We start from the raw sequence: 7,742 nt of genomic DNA on the forward strand, positions 1-7,742 counted from the left end.
TCCTGGAGCACTTCCCCATCCAAGAGAAGAAAATTTGAACTTTTAGTTCAAGGAAATTTTAGGCTAAATCTTAAAGGCAAAGCTGATCGCCCAGTCATACAAATATAAGAAGTTACTATGCCCTTCAACTAAACAGTATTGCATGGCCTCACAAGCAACGGTAATCCATTTTCAACTTCCAAGTCAGCACAACAGGGTTTCATTGATAGCATTAAAAAAAAAAAAAAAACTTCAGTGTATCATCATATCATTTTCTTTGCAGTCATTTTCTTTGTACCAGATAATTAATACGGTACACACCAGCTGAACTGGCTTAACGTTATGGTTACATCGTACATCAATATATTGCATAGTCCATAACATATGGCAGCTTTCAGTCAGTCAACACATACACAGCTGGATCAACAGCTGAAACTGGCAACTGCAATGAAGTGGGCTAATCACTAATAATTGGTATTGCCATAGAAACCGAATCCCTGGAACAACTCTTATTATAGGCATATGCTATAGGGCTGCCGAAATAAAATAAAATTGGGGCTAAAGAATATATTGCTTTAAAAAGGTTCAGATGCTATAAAGATGGTTTTCCTGACTTCCTTAATGTTGTGTGCTGTTGCAGCCTAGTGACACGGCTTCGGAGGCCCTGCCTAATCATAAGCATGTCGGGAGACCTCACACAAGTGAGCAAGGTGGTGCTATGTGGAACTACAACTCATTCAGGTGCTCCAAAGGAACCCAGGAAACTCCAAAAATGTCTACATCTCTGGTAAGCACAGTGGGAGGCAAGCCCCTAAAGATATGGAGCTTTGCATCCAGGTGCTAGAGGGCGGGGGCTGTAGGCCAACCAGGGTATATTCTGTTTAATTCCATGCTTATGGAGGAAACCAGGTGGACTTTTATTAGTTATTAATTATTATTAATAATAATAATAATAATAAAACTTGCACAGTGAGTCAGGAATAAAGCCTTGAAGAAAAACTGAGCTTAGTAAAAGATGTCTCTTGCTGACCTATTCCCCCAGCTGATGATTCATAAGCAATACCGGTGCAAGGCCCTAAAAAGCCTAAATAGCTTCTACAACTTCGTATTGGGAGTTATGTCCAAAAAGCAGAGTACTGAAAGTAGAGTTTCGATCAACCAAGTTGTGATTAGTTCAATTGCTGTTGTTATGGCAGTGAATCCTTAATCTACTGCAGCTGGTTTGAAGAACCTTAGCAGTTTATTAAGTGTTCTAGATTATGCACCATGTGTCCTGGATTAATCTATGGCTATCCATATGGTTTGTATTTAGAATAATCCAGCATCACCCTGTAGTACTCAGAATTCCATTCCCTTTTCATTCACAAGTTCAGAGATCAGAACTCCTTTTGAATTTCCTGGGGTTTTCAGCAAATACCAGTCTTGGATTTGTGACCCAACTACTTGATATGGATTGAGTGAAGTCTTGACCTCTGTAGCCCATCTGGCTACCTCTTCCGGCACTGCCCCCCAGCACACACATTACTCTATCCATTTTAGGATTTTATAACACTGTAGTATCTGTGCATCTTTCACCATTGCGTTGTCTCCCTTGCTCTACTCAGTAACCCCATTCCACCAACCCTCAGTCATCAACCTCACTGACTGCCTTTGTTCCTCTCTCCTCATTAGAAGTTTGTCTGAAAGATCTAGGACCTAGATCTAGGCAAGATCTTCATTACCTAGACCTACTGCTACAAAAGATTAAAGTTGCCCTACGTTTGATGGACCAATATAGCCTGTACCATCTAAGTATTCTGAAAACAGTACAGGAAGCGATGGAAGGAAGTGTAAGGTATTGTGCTGTTCTGAAGAGTCATGTCAAGTTATTGTAACATTCCAGAAGACATTTAACTTGTTGTACGTTACTGCAATTCACCCAGTTTGATATTCACAAAGTTTTACTGTTCTTTTTCATGGGGGACAAGGGTATGCACAAGATTTCTAACCTCAGATTAAGTTGCAAGCCTTCTAAACATTGCTGGTCTGTAATTTCACCACGGAAGACATTTTCCCATAAAATCTGCAGCATAACTGTTGTATCAGAGGGTCATTTTGTTAATGGAAACTGCCCCTTGCCAGTGTCAGAGCTGGAGACATACTACAAACATTCATCTGCCACTGTGGGTGTGAACTTTGAGCAAATTTACTTTAGCCATACAAAGTGAGTGAAATTCTCAAAACATTTTGTTCTGTGTTTGTACAGCACCTAGAACAATCTCCAAGGTCCATGACTGGGACTTCTAGGCACTACTGCAATTGTCAGCTCATTCGAGTGGCAAATAAATTCAAGAAAAGGGTGACTTGTTCATGGAGATTCCATTAACAGAAAGAGATAAGACTCAGTAAATAAATAATTCATTAGGAACTATTCCTTCTGCTCCAGTGAATTACCATGAAAATATCTCACATTAAACCTGCACAAACTGAATTAAATATAGAAACCAGAATCTCAGCTGTATAAGTGTTTTATGTTCTAAAGGTAACCCTAAAATGCTTGGTAGATTTATGAGTATTTCCCGGATTAAAAAGTCCTGTATATATACTAAAATTGTATTTTCATTATGGCATGAGATTTTAATGTTGCTCTTAGCAACACTTTAAAAAACATTTAGACACAAGAAACACATAAGCATTAGAAATCATAGGTGCCTCTTGCATAAAAAGTGCAGAAAGGTGACCTAAAGGTTCTTCAGTTAATATCCTTGGTAAAATTCAGTGTACACATGGACATTCTGCTTGTTCTTCCTCCTGGAAAGACATCCATGTGGGGTGCTGGAACAATTTTTATAGTGCGGGTGCTGAGAGCCATGGAACCAAACTGTAAACCCTATATAACGGAAAGCACTCCAAGCCAGGGACCGTGGCACTATGACCAGTACCCTTCGTTCCAGCACCTATGCATCCATGACCTTCATATGCCCATCTTGACCTCCTCAGCAAGAATGATCAGATAAAGTTCAAAATGCAGGTCACTACCACACTCATTCGTCTCCCAGGTATGCCTGGGAAAGTTTCAAAGAGTTGCTGTAGCTTTGAATGGTAAGTCCTCTGTAGTGCCAACACTAAGCGTTAAAAACAATCATGTCAGGCCTCAAAAAATTCAAGAGACTGGCTATAAAAGCCATGAGCCTCAAAAAACAATAAAAAAAACCATGAGATGTAAAAAGTAATGCATATTGGCTTCTTTTTATCTCCCTTCTGGATTTGGAGCACATAGGGAGCAATATTTTCAAATGTTTCTCTGCCAACAGGAGGGCTAGATGCCTTCGTTTGAAAACAATGAAAGCTGAGGCTTGAAGAACCAAATATCATGAGCAGCAACAAGTCCTTCAGATCTCATATTATGATCTCATACCATGCTACCAAGAAAGAGTAATCTTCAAACAGAATATACCAGAATAGAAGCTAGAACAGTACAAACCCTTTAGAAAGTCCTTATCCTGGTGCTATCGGCAGATAAGGGAGCCTACAGTTGCTTTCAAAACAATCACATATGGATGCAGTTGGCTCTACCCTGCAGTGTATCAAACATGGATCATCTTTTTCAGGATTATCATCGTGCAAAGAGAGAAAACAAACTTGGGGGGCGTTGAAAGGACTGGAGGTAATTATTCCAACACCTGTAAAAAAAAAAGAATTAGTGCTAAATAAAAAAGAGCAGAGCAATGAATGGTATTTTCTAGAGGAGAGGCTGTATGTAGGGTTGAGAGACAGGAGTCAAGAATGGTCAGACAACCAGCAATGATTGCAATTCTGCTTGGACTTCTGCTTTGTAAATCAGTTTGCCTTTAAAAATACTTTACTTAGCATCACACCAAGAGAAAATATATGCCAGGCAATGCAGAGTGTCTCTGTAGGAATTAAATCTATCGTTGTAGAGCGAGTAGAGACCCCAAAATGGGGGGAAAGCCAAAAATCAAAAAAACCACAGCTCTCAACTGAGAAACTGAGCGAAATGCTGAAATCAAATCAGAGTACTAACCGCTGCCCTCAGTCTGAAAACCTCCTGAAAACGCCTAAAATAATCACATTGTTCTATGTTTTTTGTATGTGGTATTGTAGCCATATTGATCCCAGGATATTAGAGAGACCAGGTGAGTAAGGTGATATCTTTTATTGGGCCAACTTCTGTTGGTGAGAGAGGCAAGCTTTCAAACTACATAGCTCTTCTTCAGGTCTTATTCTGGGTAAGCTCGAAAGCTTGTCTCTCTCACCAACAGAAGGTGGTCCAATAAAGATATCACCTCACCCACCTTGTCTGTCTAAAATAATCACATCAATAACTAATAATAATAACATAATACCTAGGTTTTATATCAGCCATTCAGTTATATCCTGGCCGTTATCAGATACGAGGTAGAACCGGTTAAATATTCTGATGGATTGCTGCAATGTAAGAAGGAAAAAGGTACCAAATGAGCTGTGGGAGGATGAGATATGATAAAGAATGTAACTGGAATGAGCAAAGGTAGATATTTATGAGTCTCAGATGAAACGCGGCAGACGTGGACAAATTCTAAGATTGCCCATTGACCACTTGTGGTGCTAAGATATCTTCCTGGTACTTTTTGCAAGTAAGTGATATGAACCTTGGTTTCTTAGCAGTAACTAAACTCCCCCTTTTAGTTTCAATTGGACCCAGTACCCTCCTGTGCTTCCTCTCCTAAGCTGAGTACTGTTAGTGTGTGGAGTGCACGCAGAAGTGGCTTTATTTTAGTTGTGAGTTTAGAACTGATTCTGTACAAGGTTTGTCAAGTGCTGTAGGATCCTTTAGAATGGAAGCTGCTATCTACAAGCAACATATTATTAATATTTTCATAGCACTGCTACAAATGATGGTTACTAAGAGGAAAATACCACACTGAGAAATATGAATGTAAGCAACAGTTTAGGGTCTAATTCAACTCCCGTTGTATCCCAACGGGAGTCTTTTCACTGACGTTAATGGGAGGTGAATTGGGCATTTAGAGAATGTAATGGGACTTTCATTGCAGTAAAGGCACACAACACACAGGAGAGTTCAAGCAATACCAATAAGTCACTGAAAAGGAAAATCCTCCGAGTGGCAAAGACAAATGGAAAGGAAAAAAAGAGACACTTTACCCATAGAAAAAAAAAAAAGAAAAGAAAAGAATCAGCAGCGAACGGCCAGAAATGACATGAATGTTCGATTATACCTGGGCAAGACAGGAGGTTGGCTTCAGCAGGGTTGGGCATGGTGCAAGTCAAGGCTGAATTTGGTGCATAGGGTTGAAAGCAAGAAACTCGGATAGCCCATATGGCATCCAATGTAAGAGATGGAAAGGAAAAAGTGAAATACACAGTGTTTGTGCCTAGCTCTTACTCTAACTTATAAGCATTAGAGAGGCAGCATGTTCCAGTGGTTAGTGTGCTGGGATTCAGAAGACCTGAGTTCTAGACCTAGGTCTGTGACCTGAATTCTGTTCTTGGCGGCTTCCTTTACCCTTCCTCCTTTGTCTTATCTTCTTAGATTGTAAGCTCACTGGGACAGGGGCTGTCTCTTACTATGTGTACATACAGCATTCACCACAATGGTGCCCCAAATCTCTGTTGGGGCCTCCAGCCACTTCAATCATACGAATATTGCCAAGTACCCTCCATTTACATCCTTGGTCATTTTTTATTTTAAAAAAGATGCAGGGAACTAAGATCAGCGTAAACTAAGATGTGCTGCTAATTGCATCCATTAGAGCATTTTATGTTTGGGGGGGGGGAGGCAGGGGAATGTATAGCAAAACCGCTTAAAACAGCATTTGCCGTTTAGATTTCTTTGAGGAATAGTCTTTGGACTCAAGCTGCTTGTGGAAATTGTTGTTCGCCAAAGCACAGGAGACAATACAACAACCTCCTCCCCTCTGAAAAAGGTAGAGCTATTTCCCCTGTGTTTTTGTTGTCCTTTGTCAGCAGCAAGAAAAGGGCCAGCTTTCTTTTTCCAATGTGAAAAAAAATATCTGTGAAATCAAAGTACTCAAGTTGCCAGATCCTCAACTAGTGTAAGTAGACTCCAAAGGAGTCACACCAAATTTACACCAGCTGATGATCTGGCCCTTAATCTCTGGAAAATACAAATTGCTCTGCTACTACAAGAGCACACAAATAAATGCAGAACAACAAAAGTTAAAGGGACAAAGAAAAATAATGCAATGTCTTTTCCTGATGAAGTGCTGCTGGAAGTGACTTTACCAAAAATGGTCTATTCCTAACTCACTTACAACCAAACATTTACGAAGAGGAGGTCAATAGAATTGTAGCTCAGTTATTACTTCTGATGTATGAATTGTCCACAGGCTAGCAAATGCTTACTAGTTAGCTTTCCTTAAGACATCCCTAAACAAAAAACCCTTAACATAGTTTCTCATCAATTTCTTAAAAGAGTTTGCACTACGAGACAGCAGTGTTAATAAAGCTGAAAGGAGAGAGTGATTCTGTGACAAACCAGGGAGAATCTTCTGTTCACACCATACAGAAAGAATATTATCAGAGTACCAGATCCAAGTTCAGATCCACTTACAGAGCATACCACATCATGTGGATAAGTTTATATACGCAGGATCTTATGATAGAAAAGTGGTTCGGCCATGTCAACACTAAATTTTCCATGATACACAGAAGCTAAAGGCGAAATTTACATTTAGGTTCTTTTCATCCACAGGATATACAGCTCCTAAAAAAAGAGCATTTAAATCAGAACACAAGACATCAGTTTCTCAGCAAGTCAAAGCATTCAGCCATCCCATATCAACAGGGAAGGTGATAACACCACAACCTGGCCAGTGGACAAAGTATATGTCAGTGATTTGAAGAAAACCTTTGTTTGCCATACTTGACAGAAACAATGTGCTAACACTGAGGTTACCAAGGAGGAGAAAGGAAACAATGTTAATCCAAAGAGAATTCAATATCCAGTCAGATAGCAAATGACTTTTGTAAGTTTCTACTTTTGTTCAAGAAATTGGGTTTGTCCTCCCACTAGAGAGTGAAACAACTGTGTTACCCAGAACCGCAGATTTCATGGAAGGTATGTGCTGGTCCATCCAACTCAATATATAAATTCAGCAAATTCTAAATTCCTAGAACTCCAAAGGTCTTTAATGAATGTCAGATGATTGACAAATGCAAAGAAAACATTTTATAATATTTGATTAATAATCAAGAAGATGGATTGCAGAGTCTACAAATTTCAAGGTACCAAAAATAATTTTCAGAGCAGCCCTGGGAAGTGGGCAATTACTATTACCTCCGTTTTACAGATGGGGAAACTGATGCACAGAATGATTAACTGACTTCCCAGAAAGTGGGTATTCACCCACAAAAGCTTATGCTCCAATATGTCTGTTAGTCAATAAGGTGCCACAGGACTCTTTGCCGCTTTTACAGATCCAGACTAACACAACTACCCCTCTGATACTTGACTTCCCAGAGAGGCCCAGAAGAAGATAATCTCAGAGGACAGATCCTTGACTTCTCAAGAGAAGATAATCTCAGAGGACAGATCCTTGAGTTCCTGACTCTCAAGCTGTCTAACGACAACACCCTTTCTCTTAACTAAAGAAAATATAGCAATATGCATAATATCGTATGTTTGCTGGCCACTACAAAGTTTGTTAGCTGACATAATTTTCAGTTTAACATCCACACTTCTATCTCCTGGGATTTGGGTGATCAGATGTGGCAATAATAGGAGATGGCTTTTGTCTTAA

General features: G+C 39.7%; 1 long non-coding RNA gene across 1 annotated transcript in view; it reads left to right on the forward strand.

Annotated features, from left to right (window-relative positions):
• The window catches only part of LOC140914060 (uncharacterized), a 31,966-nt gene extending 24,647 nt beyond the window's left edge, over positions 1-7,319 (forward strand). The window contains exons 2-3 of the long non-coding RNA XR_012159753.1: positions 620-766; positions 6,695-7,319. This is a non-coding gene — a long non-coding RNA (uncharacterized lncRNA). The remainder of the gene's footprint in view (positions 1-619; positions 767-6,694) is intronic.
• Positions 7,320-7,742: the final 423 nt, after the last annotated feature.

The sequence above is a fragment of the Lepidochelys kempii genome, chromosome 7, assembly GCF_965140265.1.
Source record: "Lepidochelys kempii isolate rLepKem1 chromosome 7, rLepKem1.hap2, whole genome shotgun sequence".
Lineage (NCBI taxonomy): Eukaryota > Metazoa > Chordata > Testudines > Cheloniidae > Lepidochelys > Lepidochelys kempii.